This window comes from Pungitius pungitius, chromosome 20, assembly GCF_949316345.1.
Source record: "Pungitius pungitius chromosome 20, fPunPun2.1, whole genome shotgun sequence".
Classification (NCBI taxonomy): domain Eukaryota; kingdom Metazoa; phylum Chordata; class Actinopteri; order Perciformes; family Gasterosteidae; genus Pungitius; species Pungitius pungitius.
Genome location: NC_084919.1, coordinates 4,753,894 through 4,773,669, shown reverse-complemented (window position 1 = coordinate 4,773,669; position 19,776 = coordinate 4,753,894). Strand labels below are relative to the sequence as shown.

The 19,776-nt window shown below is 45.9% G+C and overlaps 1 protein-coding gene across 7 annotated transcripts in view; it reads right to left on the bottom strand.

Annotated features, from left to right (window-relative positions):
• Nucleotides 1-19,776, bottom strand: part of epha7 (eph receptor A7) — a 74,049-nt gene that overhangs the window by 20,154 nt on the left and 34,119 nt on the right. The gene's annotated exons all lie outside the window — the stretch shown is intronic.

The following is a 19,776-nucleotide window of genomic DNA, read 5'->3' as shown; positions in this document are numbered from 1 at the left end:
AAAATGCAGAGAATCGCACGGCTTTATTATTCATTCATCTTTATAAATGTGGATACTTGTACGTACATGTGTACAAGTGCAGAGAAGAGGGGGCTGTCGTTGTGCAGAAACCGCGGCATTAGCACGCCGCACAAAGGCGTTTCTTAAATGGGATTAAGGGAGCTTTTTGACCTGTTTCCAAAGCGAAGTTAAAGTGTAGTCTTTTTTTTTTCTTCCTGGAAAGTCGATACTAGCAGTCATACTTGTCTGAAGACGTTTTTGCCGCGTGTGACCACTGCTACTAGTTCCCAGCTTCCGGTTCCACGAGCATTACCATTACATCATCACCGCCTTGATCATAATAACCATCATTTCCACAGAAAAATAGACTTTTTGGCTTACCTCATCCCAATGAGATGATGCTTTAAAAAAAAAAAAAAAGGGGTAATCTGCACTTTTAACAGCCTGAAAAACCTTACACTCTGAAATCGTGATGAGTCACGCTGCTCTCGGGGCAAATACATTGAAAGTTGAAAAAGGCAAACTGGGGACCGCGCAGTGGCAGCCACTTGTCAGCTGCTGTACTGTGATTTCAGTTTTCCCGGGTCTCTCACGGACTGAAGATGTTCTTTTCACATGAAAGGGGAGCTTGTGAATGATGGATTTACACCAAAGGAGGACGTGAATTCATCAACCACGGCGAGATGATGGGAATTCGGTTTGATTTTGGAGCAAATCGGCCAACAGAAGAAGCTTGTGTTTCTTCGCTGTCAAGTATATTTACAGAGCCGCATCATTTGTACAGTCTTCACCACGACTCTGAACAACATCCATATCGGACAGGAGCCAAAGCTCTTGTACCATGACCAGTGACCCGGCCCTCTAAAGCAGCCTGACCCTGGATTGTTCTACCATGACCCTGCCACTAATGACCGCGGCTGGATTAAAACCTCATTAGGCTTCATCGGCATTCCTGACAGCAACGCAAACGACAGCGGGCACCCAAGACCTTGTCAAAAAAAAAAAAATCTGAAACTTGTGTTGTGACATGTTCCCTAATAATCCACCCAAAACACGGGAACAAAGCATCCTTTCTCGGAGCAGGGCAGATGGACAAAAGGGCCGATAGAGTTTTCCCTCGTCGAGTCACAACAAGCAGTTAGTGCAGCTTAACCTCATCCAATTTGGCTGCTTTCTCGGTGATCCATCTCGGTGATCCATCCGTCCTCGATAAATGGACCTTTCCTAAAATGGTTTTTTTTTAGGGGTTTATGGGAAGTATTTGATTCTTCTTGTGTGTTTACCGCCTTCGTTTGACATTTGCTTTTATCCTCTGCAGACATTTATTTTTCTTTTTTTACACTGTGACAAAAACGTTGGACTCAAGCAGTGGTTAAATGTTGATGCGTACTGACTTAATGGTGTGTTTAATGCAACATTAATAAAAAATACAACACAGTAATCAAATGACTGATTACATCGCTATTCAATTTAAACTTTACACAACAACTCTCAAAGACAGATCTCCTGTAGGACAGTAAAGTGTGTGTCTTTTTCTACTACTCTGTGCTACTAGTACTGTAAAAGTCAATCAATAAAAAGGATGAGACAATAGACTTTTAGGACGTTGTATAGTGCGTCAACTGCAAAAACACCCAATTCTCAATTTCCATTAAGTGTTGTAGACCATGAATGAAATAAAAAAACATTTTATTGTTTAACAGAAATTTTCCATGGGCTTAAGAGGTAAAAGTCCTATGGAAACAAACATTTTTGGGGCCCAATTTACATTACCCATTACATGATGCCATATATATATATATATATATTATATATATATATATATATGGTGTCATTGGGAAACTAATACCACAGTTTGACCACCGTATCAAATCTTCCAAGGGATTTTGGCTTAGATCAGAGGGACAAGGTCTACTGATAAAACTACTAACTGCAGGGCCAGATATGGATTATAAAATCAAGCTCCAAACTTCCCAGTTGCAACTTAATATGGCCTCAAACGACAATGACAGGACTAGATTTGGCTTCATAAAACATCCTACACTTCCCATGAAGCAACATTGCCATGTTTTTGGTCGGATCAGGTTCACAAACTCCATTTATTATAACATTTCCTTTTATTTGACCCGTAACTATATCAAGTATGCGTACGGTCGAATAATAAAATGCACAATGTAAGGTTGCCACAACTGCAAAATTGTTGCGCTTGCAACTGCACAATAACGATCTTGATTAACATATTGATTAAGACTTAGTATAAATTTTTTTGGCCTTTTCATTCCTCAAATCAATATTTGTATATACATCGCACAAGTGCATATGAAAGATTTCTACGGAGATGTATGGTTTGACTCGGGCTCAAGCAGCAGATCTGCCCCATTTACCCCCCTTTGGCCTGCGGCGCGGGGGGGGGGGCAGCGGTGACTCAGCTCAGCCCCGCCCCCAACCTTCAGTTCCATTACCCATGCCACGAGGGCTGACAGTGAGCCGGGGTCCCGCGTGTTTCCACAGAGATCATGAGATCAGTGAGGGGTATTAGCAGACGGGGCGTACCACGCTGGGCTTAGGGGGGGGGGGGGGGGGGGGCGTCCATGGTTCACTCGGAAGGGGAAAAGCGGGGTCATTCTCATGTTCATTTAGTTAAATACCAAGCATCAACCCAAAAGTAGAAATTGGCTACACCCCTCCACCCCCCCTCTTGGTTCTGGATATCAAGGAGACCGGAAGCATTCAGCCACTCTCTCCGACTCGGAGCACACCTGTTGGGCTTAGCGCGGCGGGAAATTGTAGAATTGTCTCACCCGTTTCCAAAGAGACTTTTTGGGGGGGAAATTGGGGCCATTTGTGCATTCACTTTGCAAAATATTAGTAAATCCTTCAGTGACGCCCCCCAAACACCTCTTCCTGTAAAGCCAACTGATGCAGAAGCCCAGACGCCACGGACCGAGTGTCTTATGAATACATTAGACGCTGCGTTTTAATATCCTCCTCTTTCACTCGGCCGTCGGATTCCTGGCCTCGAAAGGCGAGGAGCGAGAGCAGTTCATTACATGAGCATCTTTCTCCGCCTGCGTGCCTGCCTCGCGGACCGTACCGGCGCTATAAGTTCACATTAATTACCGCTGTTGTCGTCCAAGTGCAGAAGACCGTGTTTGATGGTGTTTAAAGTTTTTTTTTTTTTAAACAGGTTTTTAATTTAAAACAGGACATTACAATGTGTCAAGAGAGAAAACTTATTAGAATAGAAAGGATCCTTTGGGCCCGATACGGGCCGCATAAAGCGCGGCACCATTTCGATCCAAACAGCTTCCATGGTGACCTGTGTGACGAAGGAGGCCGACTGTTCAGTGCGACACCTACAGTGCTGGATCCAAACACGCGATATAAGGAATCCCTTTTAAATCATTCATATTCTGTATAGTTGAGGAAACTGTTAATACACTCAAAGTCCCACTTTGCCGGGCCGGCCCTGCTCTCCATCACATCGAGAATTTCACACATTGACAGCTCTTGATGCCTTTAACATGCTGCATAGGCGGCGCTCAGTTTCCTTGTCACCACTGCAGAGCCGAATATTTATAGTTGTGGGGAGTGCGCTTGTTAGACTGAAGCCTTTTTCTCCCCCCCCCCCCCCCTTAATACACCATCTCCAGCAGCCCGTGAAACAAAAAGCTTTGATTTGGCTGCCTTGACTCTAACGGGGTATGACATAATCAAGATTACTTTTACTCTGTGTTGTGACTCCCATAACTGAGCAGAACCAGACTGTTCTTAAACGTTGGCATCTTTGGGGTGAAAGAAAAAGGGCTGTTAAAATATTATATTGAAAAGTATATTTTTGATTTCCTCGTCGTCCTCGACAAATAGCGTTGTTCTGTGCATAGTGTTTGTAAACCCGGGCTTGCTATAGATTATCCCATAGATAGCCGGATCTGCAAAAACCCTCGATGACATCATCATAGCTCATTTTCTCAGACATAACAAAGCTCCTCCAGACCAACAGAAGAATGGTAAACTGATGTTTAAGTATACAATTGCTGGGTTTGCCCTTTCAAGTTGATGCCAGGCAGTGTGACTCATGGTTAAATAAAAAAAAACACTTTAGCTGAAAATAAAGACTTTGCTCCAGCTGAGAGGTGAAGAATACTTGAATGGATTGTACGAGCGCCACCACCACATTGTCTACTGTCTCAGAGTCCAACTGCTGCCTGCTCCTCTCAATGTGATGCTCTCCTGGTGGGGGTCATCTGTCTCCCCCTGCACGCAGGATGCAATTTGCATTCTAAGACAGCCACATCATTTCACAAAATTCCATGTGACCCCCAGCTGTTTGCCACAGCTGGGATGGCTTCATATGTCGGTGTGTGGGTGTTTTTAGTGGTTCAGTTATCAATGTGAACCCCTGTGGAAAGTGTGTGTGTTTGAGGGGGGGGGGGGGTTATCTGTATCTAGCTACTTTTCACTTATTGACTGACGGTGCCGCCTAGCTCTGAGGGCCATAATCCAGTGACAGGCTAAAAAACTGCATTCGGTTTAGCAACTGCATGTGAGTAGCAGAGTAAAGGATGAAGTGCGATAACGGACCGATAATAGATTGCTCTGGTGGAGGAACAGTCAGGATCGGTGTGTCACGAGCTTCTTGCTCTTGGGCTAGCGAGCCGGTGCCTTGCAGGGGGCTTTGGGGCTCTACACGGCATCGCGTTGCAGCCAGCAGCTGCCCGGCCTGTAACATATCACCTCTGCACGCAAACATGGAGGAGAAAAAAAAGAGAGGAATGATACAGTCCTCTTTTTTTTTTTAAATGATCATTGCTTAACAATAGAATTTTTCAAATGGATTTTGAGGCCTTTTCAGGAACATTTTTTTCCAGGTCAAATAACAGCTCGAGGAACCTCCATGTTTAATCAAACGCATTTTATATATCAGAAAAAGGTCCCTGGGTCCCCTCACGTCAAAACACCAAACCTACACCTTTGTACTATAAAAAATACGTTTCCTTTACAAGCGCGTCCTTACAAAGTCCTCGCGTGGGTTGAGGCCAAAAAAATAGCGTGTGGCCATCAGAAGCTAACGGTACCATGTCTTGAATATTTTGATGGCCTGACGATTCCTATTCACCGCCAACACTTCTGGTGGAGGCACACAAAATACCCTTGAACCAAGAGTGTTTGAAAATATAGTTTTTTTTTTTTTTTTAAAGAGCCTGGCAGAGGACAGAGTGCTCGCTGCATAACAATGCCGGTCGAAAGCGGGGACACCTTTAGTGACCATGCGGGAAGGGTCAAAGGGGGGGGGGCTCCGTTTCAAAGCAATTAGCTGGGCCCGTTATGAGTCAGGTCTAGGCTGCCTCTTTCATGTTCCATAGGGCCGAAAGCTCCAGAGGTGATGGGATGATTATTAATATATTTCTGACGCTGACAGCTCAACACAGACATCAGGTTTTCTCCTTTATTATTTTTCAGTTTGAGGACCCTATATATGCCCATCAATTGTCTCAATCAGCAGAGAGGCATCCAATCCGATCGGCTTTGCCGCGGAGCCGGATTTTCCGCCGAATTTTTTTCTCAAGCGCTGCACTCCACCCAATGATGGGTGGATGTGTTTGGCCGTAGAGTAAATGCATTAGATGTCAATGTGAATTCCTTCCCCCGGCTAATAGAATCTCTCCTTGAATTCTCCCTGCGCTCAAGCAAGTAAATGTTTCTCGGTGTGTGATTTGCTGAGTGCATCGCCCACACCTAACAGCTTAAGTATACCCCCGTGTGCTGCCGCCAAGCCAGGAATCAGAATCACAGTAGAAGGTCAGTGGGGGGGGAATTGCATTCATGCAACACCGACAAGCACACATAAGGTGCACTGTGCATGATTGCCCCTCCAATGCCTCCTGACAAGGAGTTCATTTTAACCCGCCGGTGGTATTCCCCCCCCCCCCTATGTATAATATCAAAATGCCGTATGGTGGAACAGATGCAGAAATCCGCTTTGTTACATAATTGTCCAGCCAGCGTGGACCCCACTTATTGACGAAGCACTCGGCTTTCCTGTGTCAGTGTCCAAATTAGGGAGCAGGGCTGGCAGCCCTTCATCCGCCACTCTCATCACACACCCTGATTTCTGCAGCCAGAATGGGGGGGGTCTGCAATCGGCATGTCTATTTTGTCTTCACGCAGGGCGCGAATAGAGTCATCTCGTCTCCCTTGTAGCATGGTCGACATTTACATAATGAATATCTAAAGTCCATTTCTTAGGAAGCCTTTCACAAAAGGACAAGTGAAGCAACTCAAAGAATTTGCCTAATTCGGCCGGGTTTTGACGCAAACATTTCCACCAGATTGCTGCTCTGTCTGATTTTTTATGTGTATTTTTAATAATAATAAGCAAATTTCATTAAGCAAACAACTCTAATCAATCATAATAATAACTTTTGCAATACTTTATAGAAACATATTGATCAGTATATAATAATAATTATAATTCCCAATTTAAAGATTAAAATCAACTCTTTCATTTATTGACAATCCAAATGTTATAATATAAACTATAAATATACCCACCTTTACATTCACATGGTAACACTGGAATATACAAAAGGCTAAAGAATTTCCAAGAGTTAATTGTGGCTTTATGATCATCAATTTTCTATAATTATCAGTCCTGTCATTGAAATGATTACATATGTACTCTAGAACAACACCTACTACAGTGTGCTACTTTAGAGTGTGCCTACCAGAGACTTCCAGTAAGCCCCATGTTAACTTGAGTGGTATAATTCAAATTGTGTGTATCTTCTTGTCTGACCCCGTCTTCTTGACTTTCCAAATACTGAAAGTTGAATGGTGGAATTTATGAGCCACAACAGAAGTGACCATTGAGGTGGTGCCTGCCATGTACTGGCTGTGCAATATGTTTTGTAGGTAGAGGATAAATGGATAGAATAAAATAAACCTACAGGACCATATCAATGTAAGCATGGGGAATCTCATCATTAACACACTCAAGATCATTTTATCATCCAGCCCTACGATGTAGCAGAATTGTCTGCTATGTTGAATAAAAGGATAGCTGTGGTCCTGTGAGCAGATCCTCTGACCACTAACACTTTACATCCATCAAAAGCACGTAATGCAAAAGGTCTACTTGTTTCAGAGAGATTCTGTAAGATTTGAAGGCGAGAGTCATATTCTGAGGTGGACACCCATAGAAAAGGGTTGGGAAAACTGGTCTCTGCTGTTGCTTCCAATCGGCAACTGTATGCTGAAGCATAACACGATCACCTGACACGTATTTCAATAAATACCAGGTGTAAGCTGTAATTCACTCCTCCGCCTCGCGGTAGCAGGTCACGTTGCAGAAAGTCATAGTGATCAGCCTGACAGATGGCAAACAGCAATATGCCTCAAATGAAAATGACATGGAACATGAATTTCAACGTGCACTGCAGCATGATTGTGCCACAATATGCTGTAAACATGGCACAAAAAGTAAGGAGTTTGGCATTTGGTTCATTATTTCTCAATGCTTCGTGGCAATGAATCATATACAATTGGAAAGCTTGTTTATTTCCCTTTGGTAAAACGGTTCCACATCTGTCAGGAACATGCAGGTATGAGTTGCCTCCGTGAGAAAAATTGCCAAATCTGCAAATCGGGCTGCAAGGAGATGCCCGGCCAGTGCATATTCGCAGTCGGCCGCAACCTGAATGTTATGTTCAGCCATTAGTCCAGATTCCGCCTGGGTCATATAGTGTCAAATTTTTGAGAAGACTACGCTGATTGCTGCACCGATAGAGTAACATCTTTGGGTGGGGGCAGTGGGATGGTGAGGGGCGGCATCTCCCTCGCAGTAAAAACAAATCATTGGAGGCAATCTCAATGCAGAGAGACATCGAGATGAGATTCTGCAACCAGTGGCCATCCCATATCTCTTAAATATGGGACCGAACTCTATCCTGGAGTGCAGATGATAGATGGCTTCAAACCCCACTAGAGGGGTCAGCTAAGGCGTTGGCGTTGACTTGTGACCGGGCCCGGTGACCAGCATGAGGAGGTCAATCAATAAGTCTTTCTTCTGCAGACATCAATCATCCAATCCACCAAACAAACACCTAACACAAGTCAATGGAAGGGAAGATTTGGCAAAACGTCACTGGGCACAACCCACACACTCCGCTCTGCAGCTCATCCCACAAATGCATGTTCCTAACATATGTGGCCCATTTCAAAAGGAAACGGCTTTTCCCAGTGTGAGATTTATTGGCATGAAGCATTGTTAAAACAGAATTGACCAAACACAATTTCCTTGATTTAGGTTTATTTTCCACGCACGTAAAACTGAGCCCCTTGATTTAAGATCCTCTACCGCTCACAGAGAAAATGCGTGACCCTGGTTGTTTGTTATAAGAACCCCCCCTTAGGCTGCCAAATAAGAACATCTGTTGACTTATTTTAGCCATCATAATTATATTGACAATAGCAGGCCGGCATGTGGATCCACCACGATGTGAGGGCGGCGGCGCGGGGGGCTCGTTTCAGGGAGGTCGCCCCGGGAACGAAAAACGACACGCTCCGAAACAGAGGAAAAGGGCTTGGCGTGTGTTTGTAAATAAACGCTGCTCGTGTTCCGCAGAACCAAACGCTTCCCATCTGAACCCATTTAAATCAGGACAAACCCTCGCTTCCCGAGACGTCCAACGCCTTCATTCACAAACTGCCAGGAGATCAGCGAGCGACCAGACGTGCCTGATGGAAGTCGTAAAAAAAAGATGGCGAGCCTTTGTTCTAATCATGCTATCTAACTCCCGGCTCGGTGAACCCCGACCGTCGGGGGGGGGGGGGGAGAACACACGGGCGCGGGCCAGATGAGAAATGAAAGCGCCGGTACTTGTTATAATGTACGCGCTTGGCGTTGCTTATCCGCCGACTCGCTGACCTTTCTGCCTCGAGCAGCTGCGAGGCACGTCTTTCCAAATACACGAGCGCGCTGGGCAGAGATACGCGTCTGCGTGCGCAGTGGCTTTATCGTTTATCTTAATAAAAGCAAGACTGCATAGGAAAAAGAAAAAAAAAAAGGCCGGTGTGAGTATCGAGGTGGATATTTACGGGAGATGCTAAGCAGCCAGACGGCCTTCCCCACCTCTTAAATGTCAAAGCGCGGCCCGAGGGGGCCCTCGGCGCTCCAATCGGAACGCCCTGATTGGACATCTGAGCTCCACGGGGGGGGAGATAAGCGAGATAATTCACGGAATTCACAGTGCTGCGGAGCGGTGGCGCACACCGGTCAGGATCCCGAGGCACTGCTATTATTCCGGGGTTTCAACCCCCATGGTCGCACTCATCTGCAGCTTCACACAGAGGCAGCTGCTCCCCTTCCCCCGTTATAGCCAAATGGATCTAATGTTTGGCATCGGGAGCATGGGAAATATTCAAATGACAAAATTAAAGCCAGCGCTGTCTGCGCGACGCTGGGACATACAATCGCTGAAGGCGGGCATCGCAAACATTGGTTTATTAAAGAAACACCTCTGTCACCGGGGTGGTGAGCGCATTAATCAGTGCCGGTATTCTCTTTAATCACAGCCTTGGAGCGGCTGCGTGCCAGGGAAATCATATCCACGGCCCCTTCAGCCGCCTCTGTCATTTTGCACAGTCCAGTAACAGGGCCCGGGTCTAGGCAGGGGCAAGAGGGGGCCTGGCCCCCTCAAACTAAATCAATCAATTAGACATGGTAAAAGGTGCTGGAGCACAATGCCCCCCCGTCCGAGACGCCATGCAGGTGGTCTAAGTCAGGTCAGAGCACGAGACGACCTGCCGCGGAGCGGTTGGGCCGGGGGCGGAATGTAGTTCATCACTGTGCAAGATAAAAGGGACGGCTATTCCAGCAAATTCAGTTCTTGCGGTTTTACGGCGTCTCTTTCTAGAGGGATCGTCCTCATCTCAGAAGTGAGGACGAAGCAGTTTGAGACAACGACCAAAAATAACTCCATGAAATCACAGCCGATTAATCACTCACACTCAGGTTTTGTTCAAGCAACAACGAACCATTATTAATTACTAGCTTGCGACTAGAATGTAATTTATAGAGCTCTCAAAAGTAACTTCATGTTCTGAAAAGTGCCCTGACATTGCTTTCGTTCTTATAGCCACAAGTGGGCAACTACTCATAAAAGAAGGGAGATTCTATCAAAGTCTGTGATCATTGTGAATAGCATTTTAAGTACATGTTGTTTGCTTACATTAGGTTGCACTTAGTTGTCATGGGTGACTACGTTTAACGCTTGTTTAATATGGACGTTCAAGAGACATGTAACAGACATGTAAAAAAACGTTTTAACAAGATCCTTATAATCAGGTGCTAGTGTAACAATAATACAATTCTCATGCTAAATTAATTTGAAAGCAGCCAACGAGGCGAGTAGTATTCCAGGAATAGAGTGCTAGTGGGAATCTGACAATTAAAAAAAAAATAGAGACAGAAATACGTCGTATGGACAGCTGAAACCAGAAGCAATTTCTATATATATTATATATATATATATTATATATATAATCATTTGTAAACAATTAGGAAAAAAAGTGTTAATCATGGCAATGGAACATCTCGATGAAGCAGTGACTCCTGGTGCTCTTTTGACTCTATATTTTAAAAAAGGTATTCAAAACTTTTCAATCACATTTTTTTTTGTTTCCTACACCAACAGATCCAACAAATGTCTTCTTCCAACCTACCAAACCCTAGTTCTGTCCGAGAAAAGAGAAAGTGGTTGGCGATGATGGCCGGGGATGGGGGGGTGGAAGTGTCCGACTCATTTGACTGCACTCTGGGTTCGAGTGGACCAAGTGTGCGTGTGCAGGAAACCGAGCCGCCGACTCAGCAGCAGCCTCGTAATCAAGGGGACGACTTAATGCTGGCAGCCACACTCATGATGAGTAAACCCCCCCCCCTCCCTCCCTCCCTCCCCTCCCCGGGCCAGACACTCCAGACAGGCCTCCAGCCAGACAGCGTGCGGGGAGAAAAGGAAGGAGAGATTGCACAAAAGCCTACTTAGCGACTTGTAGTTTAGGGGATTGGCTTTTTCTATGTCTGTCATCAGCACTGAGCTTTCCCATCACTCATCTGTCTGCCGTGAGCTCACTTGATGTCTTCTTTATGCGCAGACAACAAAAAAAAAAAAGCAAACGACAGGACATCAAGGGAAGCAGGAGGCAGCGCAACAACGCTCTCGGGAACTGGGTGTGTTCACCCCCTCACGGGAAAATAAGAAACCCAAGCGAGGCGTGTCTGTCCCAGGGGAGCGCTTGTTTTTAAGGTTAGGGCAGCTCGCGCGTGTCACGGCGAGGAAAGCGTCGATCCGTTCAGGGATTGACCTCCCGACTTTTGTTCTTTGCGTCCTGTTAACTTATGGAAGCAGCTAACTGATGGTGATTAATGGCCACCACGCACAGGCAGAGACAAGCAGAGACTTCACCTCTGTGGGACTTAAGTGGGATTTCCAGCACCCAAATTTTTTTTTTTAAAAAAGGAGACGTGTGGGTTTGCCACAACTCGCTGCTTGTAACAATCGGTGTGGATCAAAGTCCCAACTACGATTTATTATCAGTTGTCCCAGAAAAGCTTTTGTTGCAGTGCTAATAAGCAGCCCAGTGTAACGAGGGCTGATCATTCCCAGACTTGGGGAAAAGGCAGACTCTTTGCCCCCCTCCCTCCCTAAAACCCCCGAGCGGCTTTTTTCAACCGAAACTTCGCCGAGTGATCGTCCGCTCGAGGACACAAATCCAGCTCTCAGGTTGCCCAGCTCAACTCTGCACGGATCCCCCCCCCCCTCACCCGGCTCCCGGTGCCCTACAAAAAGGCATGTCCGCTCTCTTTTGTCACCCCCCCACCACACACACACAGGGTGACTGGTCCAATCGCCGGGTACGGAGTCAGATTCACAGCCCTGTCATGCTGTAACACCGGCTCCACGGACAAAAAAGGGGACAGAAAGCCTCTTCCCCATTGTATCGTGAGGGGGGAGGGGGGGGGGGGGCGGGGTTCTAACGGTGCCAGGCTTTAGGAGTGACCAAATGTGACCTCTGGTCAGGGACAGAGAGAGAGAGAGAGAGGCAAGGGCTCGGTGAGTTTGGGAGATGCGGCTGCCCTGATTTGAAGGGACATTCTACCCTGGCGCTCGCACTTTACGAAACCAAAAGGTCGGTGTTACGTCCCTAAAAGGTCTAGGGGTGGGGGACGCAAACAATGTAAAATAATAAACCCGGGAGGTCTTAACAGACAACTATTTTAATAAAAAAAGACTCAACAAAAAGCAAATGAAAAGGATCTTCAAACGGAAGACGAGCTTGGATTCTTTGGTCTGCAACTCAATCCACCACCTCTCTGCTCACTCTGGGCTCCGCTGCCACAACCACCCTTAACGCTGGCTTGGCACCGCCATATATCCTTTGCTGATCAGCTGATCAGCTGCAGCTGCAGGAGTGACATCACAGTCACACCTGAGGAGAATCACACTCACATCACGGCACGTAACAGTCAGTAAAAGCAGATACTTTATATTAAGCTGATCTTGTATCCCTGTCTTAAGGTGGGGCCCGGGGACACTTTGTAGGACCATAATGGTTTTAGTCAACATTGTGCCGTTTAGACGTGGCCAAGTATTAGTCAAGAGATGAGCGATTCCCTTCCATCAAAATGTCCCCCACATCACAATAAACCAAAGGCTTCGTCTTCACACGGTTTGCTCTGCCCAACAAAGCCCAAACGTATCACATGTGCAACTAGAAAGCAGACGTACAGCTCAGGCCTCCGCCAATGTCAAAGGCCACATGCCACATCTTGTTTTGAAAATGAATAATGAGTCCTTAGTGCACTCCAAACGCTCCAAAAAAAAGCTTCACGTGAATCTGTGCCGGTAGTTTTGGTGAAATTCTTCTGAAAAAGAAACTAAACACAGCGAACCCTAATTCTTGCGTCCTTGGAGGAGTTGACCACGATGGTACATGCAGACCTCCTCCATGGCTATTTCATCTATATTCATCCTCATTTTCACCAAGCTTCATTCACATTCTACACTCACCGGCCACTTTATTAGGTACACCTGTCCAACTGCTCGTTAACACTTAATTTCTAAGCAGCCAATCACATGGCGGCAACTCAGTGCATTTAGGCATGTAGACATTGTCAAGACAATCTCCTGCAGTTCAAACCGAGCATCAGTATGGGGAAGAAAGGTGATTTGAGTGACTTTGAACGTGGCATGATTGTTGGTGCCAGAAGGGCTGGTCTGAGTATTTCAGAAACTGCTAATCTACTGGGATTTTCACGCACAACCATCTCTAGGGTTTACAGAGAATGGTCCGAAAAAGAAAAAACATCCAGTGAGCGGCAGTTCTGTGGCCGGAAATGCCTTGTTGATGCCAGAGGTCAGAGGAGAATGGCCAGACTGGTTCGAGCTGATAGAAGGGCAACAGTGACTCAAATAACCACCCGTTACAACCAAGGTGGGCATAAGAGCATCTCTGAACGCACAGTACGTCGAACTTTGAGGCAGATGGGCTACAGCAGCAGAAGACCACACCGGGTGCCACTCCTTTCAGCTAAGAACAGGAAACTGAGACTACAATTTGCACAAGCTCATCGAAATTGGACAATAGAAGATTGGAAAAACGTTGCCTGGTCTGATGAGTCTCGATTTCTGCTGCGACATTCGGATGGTAGGGTCAGAATTTGGCGTCTACAACATGAAAGCATGGATCCATCCTGCCTTGTATCAACGGTTCAGGGTGGTGGTGTCATGGTGTGGGGAATATTTTCTTGGCACTCTTTGGGCCCCTTGGTACCAATTGAGCATCGTTGCAACGCCACAGCCTACCTGAGTACTGTTGCTGACCATGTCCATCCCTTTATGACCACAATGTACCCAACTTCTGATGGCTACTTTCAGCAGGATAATGCGCCATGTCATAAAGCTGGAATCATCTCAGACTGGTTTCTTGAACATGACAATGAGTTCGCTGTACTCAAATGGCCTCCACAATCACCAGATCTCAATCCAATAGAGCATCTTTGGGATGTGGTGGAACGGGAGATTCGCATCATGGATGTGCAGCCGACAAATCTGCGGCAACTGTGTGATGCCATCATGTCAATATGGACCAAACTCCCTGAGGAATGCTTCCAGCACCTTGTTGAATCTATGCCACGAAGAATTGAGGCAGTTCTGAAGGCAAAAGGGGTCCAACCCGTTACTAGCATGGGGTACCTAATAAAGTGGCCGGTGAGTGTATATCCATAATCCTGCTGACTATAAACAACAACACCAACAGACTGGACAAACAGGACCTCTTTGGCAGACTTAATAGACTAGGTAAAGAGTTCACATTCAAACTGCGCCTTCAGAAAAACATTTCTCAGTGGCAGCTGCCGTTTTACACCCACGCTCAACAATCATAAGGGATGGATACCCAGCCGTAGAGGAGACGGCCGATTGTCCAGCCGCTGAAGACAAGAATCCCTCCCAGTGTTTCTGTTCAGGGTTGTGACTTTTTTTCTTTCCCATGTTGCTCTCTGCACCTGTGCATAACCCCCCCCCCCCCGCCCCGCCCCTCCACCCCATCCTCCACTGCTGACAGCATCAAGTTCACACCGCCTCTCAGTTGTGCTGTCAAAAGTCAAAAAGGAATGTAGGAAATCACCCTCCTCACTGCATGGTTGAGAATAAACTCTGAATCCCCACCCCCACAAGTACACTAAATTATAGATCATAGATCCAGTGACGCGTTGGACATGACAGCTTGGCAGAGCATCTGCAGCATGGCATGTTCCTTTTAAGCTTATGTTGATATTCATAAATCTTAGGAGAGATGTTTATTCGGAAAAAAAACACCTGGAGCTTCTTTGAACGTTTAGGTTATTTTCTGTGGAATCATTTTGCTTGAAAAAAAAAAAAAAAGGCAATTTCACCGAGGTGTGTGTGTGAGCGAGTTCTGTGTGAACAAAGACACATTCTTGAACAGTGACTCACTATCATTATAATGATGTCATTATTGTGAGATAATTAGCGCTAAAAATGTATCTCAGGAAACAATCTGATGGCTCCTGCATCCAGCAGAGGGTCTCTGTTTCGCTGCCAACCATTTATTGCACTCGATAATGACTTGTCTCTCTCTCTCTTTTTGGGCCGGTTACAAGAATTTACCTCACAATATCCGCCGCGATCACTTTGCCTCAGTGCGGGTAACGCAAATAACAAGGCGCCTCTAATGAGGGTGTCAGGAATCATCAGCGAAGCCGGCGAGGGGACCGGCGGAGATATATAATCGAGGGAGACTTCATAAAACACGACTGCGATCTGAGCAACCTAAAAAAAAAAAAAAACACCCGACGCTCTCAAGGTGGTGGCTCCACGCCACATTAAACAATGGAGAATCGAGTTCTTTTTGGGCTGTTTTTTTTTTGTAACAGCTCTATTAGCTGCGCAATTTCTTCTCATTTTGTCTGTTTCGTTGGCTTTCGTGGCGAGCTTAAGGAGGGCGGCTTTAAACGACAGAAGCAGGGAACAGTCTGCAGTATTAAAAAAAAAAAGTAATGAAAAACGGCAGGCTGAGCAGATGACTCCCTCTCCCAGAGAAGCCTCTGGAAAGTATTGTACCTCCTTGAAGTCTGATTAAAGTTTGCAGATTGGCCAGACAAAAAGAGGAAAGAAAAAGACTCAATCTGTGCCCTTTTTTTTTTTTTTCTTTTTACTGCTTTGTATTTTCTTTTGCAAGGGGGATGAAAAGCAGGTACCAAGCTGTCAAAGTGGTTCTTTAAAGAGAAGAAATAATAAAAAATAAAGAATAATACCGTACTCTGGTCAAATATATTCCCAACCTCCACATGGAAATCATCAGCAGTCAATGCCTTGAACACATGGCATCCACGCAACTCCCATTAGTCACAAGGGGACAACGGGAAAAAGAAAAAGAGAAGCCGAAGCCTGACGTGCCTTAATCCTTCATTATTAAACCCAAGAAGAATTTGCTTGGACCATCGCTACCTATAGAGCGGGGCGCTCTGAAGGGCTGCTGTGGATCCAGAAGGTAACAGCAGCTAGGAGGTTGAGAGGGAGAGGGAGAGGGGCGGCAGCAGTGGGGCGCACCGTGGCCCAGTGTAGACCCCCCCTCCCCTCCCCTCCCCCCAACAACACCCCCGCTGACGTGACGGAAGGCGGTTTAGGGTTTACATTTGGCGTTGAGCATTTGAGAAGTGAAGCACTTTTTCCCCTCTTTAGAAAGACCCCTAAGGTATCACGATAACTGCATTGGGTTGAGGGATGCAGGGATTTGGGGGTTTCAAACAAGGTTACTCAGTTTTTAGGCCATTTCACGGCACAGAGCCTTGTTCTGGCATCATGGCGCTGACACGTTGACAACAAGGTCAAATTGGGACTCATTCATTCTGAAACGTTGACCGGCTCCAAAAAAAAAAGACCGTCTGCTGGTTTAACAACGTCACTAACTAAGTTGATAGGAAACACACATTTATCTTTTGGCTCAAAACGAGGGGAGATTGATGGCAGCTGGGTAAAGGGGCCCTAGCAGAGCTCCTCGCTGATTGGTGATTGGCCGCAGCTCATTCAAGGTCATAGAAGACACACAACTGTGTGTTTGCGCCTTTCACTCTCTAGGAAAACTGCAGAAAGGTAGCATTTATGGTGACAGGAATACGTTGCTTTTCATCTCGTTGATTGTCGGAGGAGGATCCAAAAGGGATGGACCAGATGACGGTCAATCATTTTTCTGGCCCGTCTCATTCTTGTCCACGCTTACCAACCCCACATAGTAAAAACTCTCACGCATCAAAGCCAGACGACTTGTTTTCACAAAGACAATGCAGATTCTTTTAAAGCTTTGCTTTTCATATAATTAATACAAAGCAGCCTCAAAACCTCCAACCTAACATTAAAACCCAACATACATACTAAATAAGTTTGGAGAGGATGAGAAAGACGTCAAAGTTTTCACTTGAGTTAATAGCTCTCAGTAAAAACTGAGATTATATAGGGGAGTAACAACCCAAGTAGTTCAATTGGGCCAAAGCAGCTTAAAGTTGTGGGACAGCAAATTGAGAGACAAAACCTGACGCCCCGATCGCCAAGGTGTCGCGTCGTTGTCGGCCTTTGTGTATTGGTTGCAGGATTTTCCGCTACTGTAATTGGTGAACTTTGTTTGATAGGCGGGTGGGAGAGGGATACGAGGCTTAAGGCTCAGTGGGAGGGCCGGGGCAACAGTTTGCTTTTCAGGGTGGGGGGGTGCAGTGATTTTCCCCAAACCTCAGTCCAATTACCCTCGGAGGGGACAATGACAGACAGTGGCTTTTCCCACTTTGTGTCAGACGTCCGGCGTGTTTGCTTAGCGTCGCTCCGATTTCCACTTTGTCACCAGTTAATTGGAGACCGGTGAGGTATTCTGATGCAAATGCCAGACATGTTCACACAATTTAAAAGCAACCTCTACCTTCAGTTATTATGAGGTGTGGAAAAAAAAAAAAAAAAGAAGAGTGGTGGCAGTCCGGGGGCGAAGAGTTCCCCTCCTGCAGCACACCATGCATATGACTTCAGTGTGTGTGTGTGTGTGAGGGGGCCGGGGGGGATAGTGGCTTTACAGTGTGCATGCAGTCATCTCAAAGTGCTGTCAGAATTTGCACACTGAATTCATCCGTGCGTTATCAACTGCGATTTAATTTTCATCCAGACAGCCGAGGATGTTATCTGTAAAATGTCAGATTAACAAGCCCATGAAGCTGAAATGCATCCAGGCGGTGCATTAAGTCCCAGAATCTCACAGGCTGGATGTAATTTAATTTAGCATAATAATCAAATAACGTCATGACATTAATAAGTGATTATCTTTCTTCCTGAGCACTACAGGGGTGTTTTTTACCAAATAAAAAACCTGCTTGCTTAAGGGGGGGGGGGAACTCTTGGAGGCCTTTTTAAAAATCTGGTCCCTCATCAAGACACTAACTGCCAAAGTGTACCGGTCTCAACACATTGTGACATACTTTTTGGCGGCACTCGGCGGCGAGTCGCCAGCGCGTTGGGGAGACGATTTGAGAGGAATTTACAAATTTAATTAGCTTGGTCTCTAAGGACACGAGCTCTTCCAACTTTCATTCGGATGTAATCTTGCTTCCCGAGAATACTTTTCAGCACACGTTCCTCACAGAGCGGTAGCTCCGCTCGGTCCCGGTGCCACACGACACGCAGACTCTGGCTGCTTGGTTCTGGGAAGCGGCAGCAGAACTGTAAAAACATTTTGAAATTAAAATATGAAAAAAAAAAGAAAAAAAGCTTTGAGGGCAATTTACGCTTTAACATAGCATAGCTTGCTAGCATAGCTTGTGTTGTAGTGACAGTTAGCTAGCAGGTTAGCACATCTGTGCTACACTAGATAATGGTGACAGCTAGACTGAGGAAGAGCACGGAGCGGTGCTTAATGTAGGGAACATTCTGGAGCTATTTTGGTACAGCTGAAGAATTTTCATTTTCATTGCACAACTATATGCACTATATGGATAGGATTAATATATCAAAATGCAATAAAACAGTAATTCTGGGAAGGGTAATAATACATTTAGTGGAAAAGCAGGTTGAGCAAAAGAGAGTGCAGCAAATAACTTCCAAAGAACACATCACAAACTGCAGTGATGTAACATTGGTAAAGTATCCGAGGGTATACTTTTTTTGGTTTCCTACAAACATGCTTTCTTTTCCCAGAAGCCCTTGCACGCACCCTCCTCTGTCGTTTCTTCCTTTTCTCCCTGTTGAAGTTTTTTTTTCATGTGTTGATGTTTCGGGACAAAGGATGTCGCATGTGTACAGACCTTAAAGCCCCGAGGCAGATTTGTGGCTACATGAAATAAAATTACCTGAACGTAGATTAAGCGGATTCTCTTCAGGTAACAAGCTAAAACATGTTCTCTGGCACTCTCTCTTTCTCCACCATCTCCAGGTTAAATAGGCAATCATTTAACCCCCAGTAGGACTCCACTAGCGCACCAAAACACTTTCCGCAAACTCTTTGTCCCGGCTATGCAGCAGCATGGGCAGGGTACATCATCGCATACAAAGGGACTGTTACCCCCTGTCACAGCATCACTCACTATCTTCCCCCGAGCCCAGATGTGAAGCCCATCTGCTTCACAGCCAATACCGGCGTCCCTTTTGCATCCTCGATTGCCGTAACCTTTTAACCGTTGCTTTTATACCTAATGATTAAAAGCATCCCGCCAGATGGCTACCGTTCGCCCCGCTCCGCTTTGACAACTAAAAAGAGCTTTTCGGGGAGCGCTGGTTTTAAAGCAGAAGCCGTGCAGCCGAGGAAGCTAGCAGGTGTGTGCGAGACTGTACCGCGTCTCGCCGTGGCCCTGAAAGAATATGAGGCGACAGCTTTTGAGGGTCAAAAGGTTGTCCGTAATTGCCAGCGGCCTGTTTGAGTTGAGGCGAATGGACTTTCGGATTTTTCTTTTTTTTTTTTTTCTTCTTCTGCTCCCTTCTTTTCTCCAAAGCCAAAGTGGTCTGGCACAAACTCATTATGATTTCCAAGTGTGATGATCTGAATAAAAGGGGAGGTGGGCAGGGAGGGGGGTGAAGCAGGGGGTTGAAGGCATAATTAGTTTTCCTCACTGCAGGAGACAGTATGCTGATGAGACAATGAAAGACGGGGGGGGAAAAAAAAAGTCGAGCTGTCAATCTCCCTCGATTCTTTTCATCTCACAAAGCACCAGTGAGCAATGCTCAC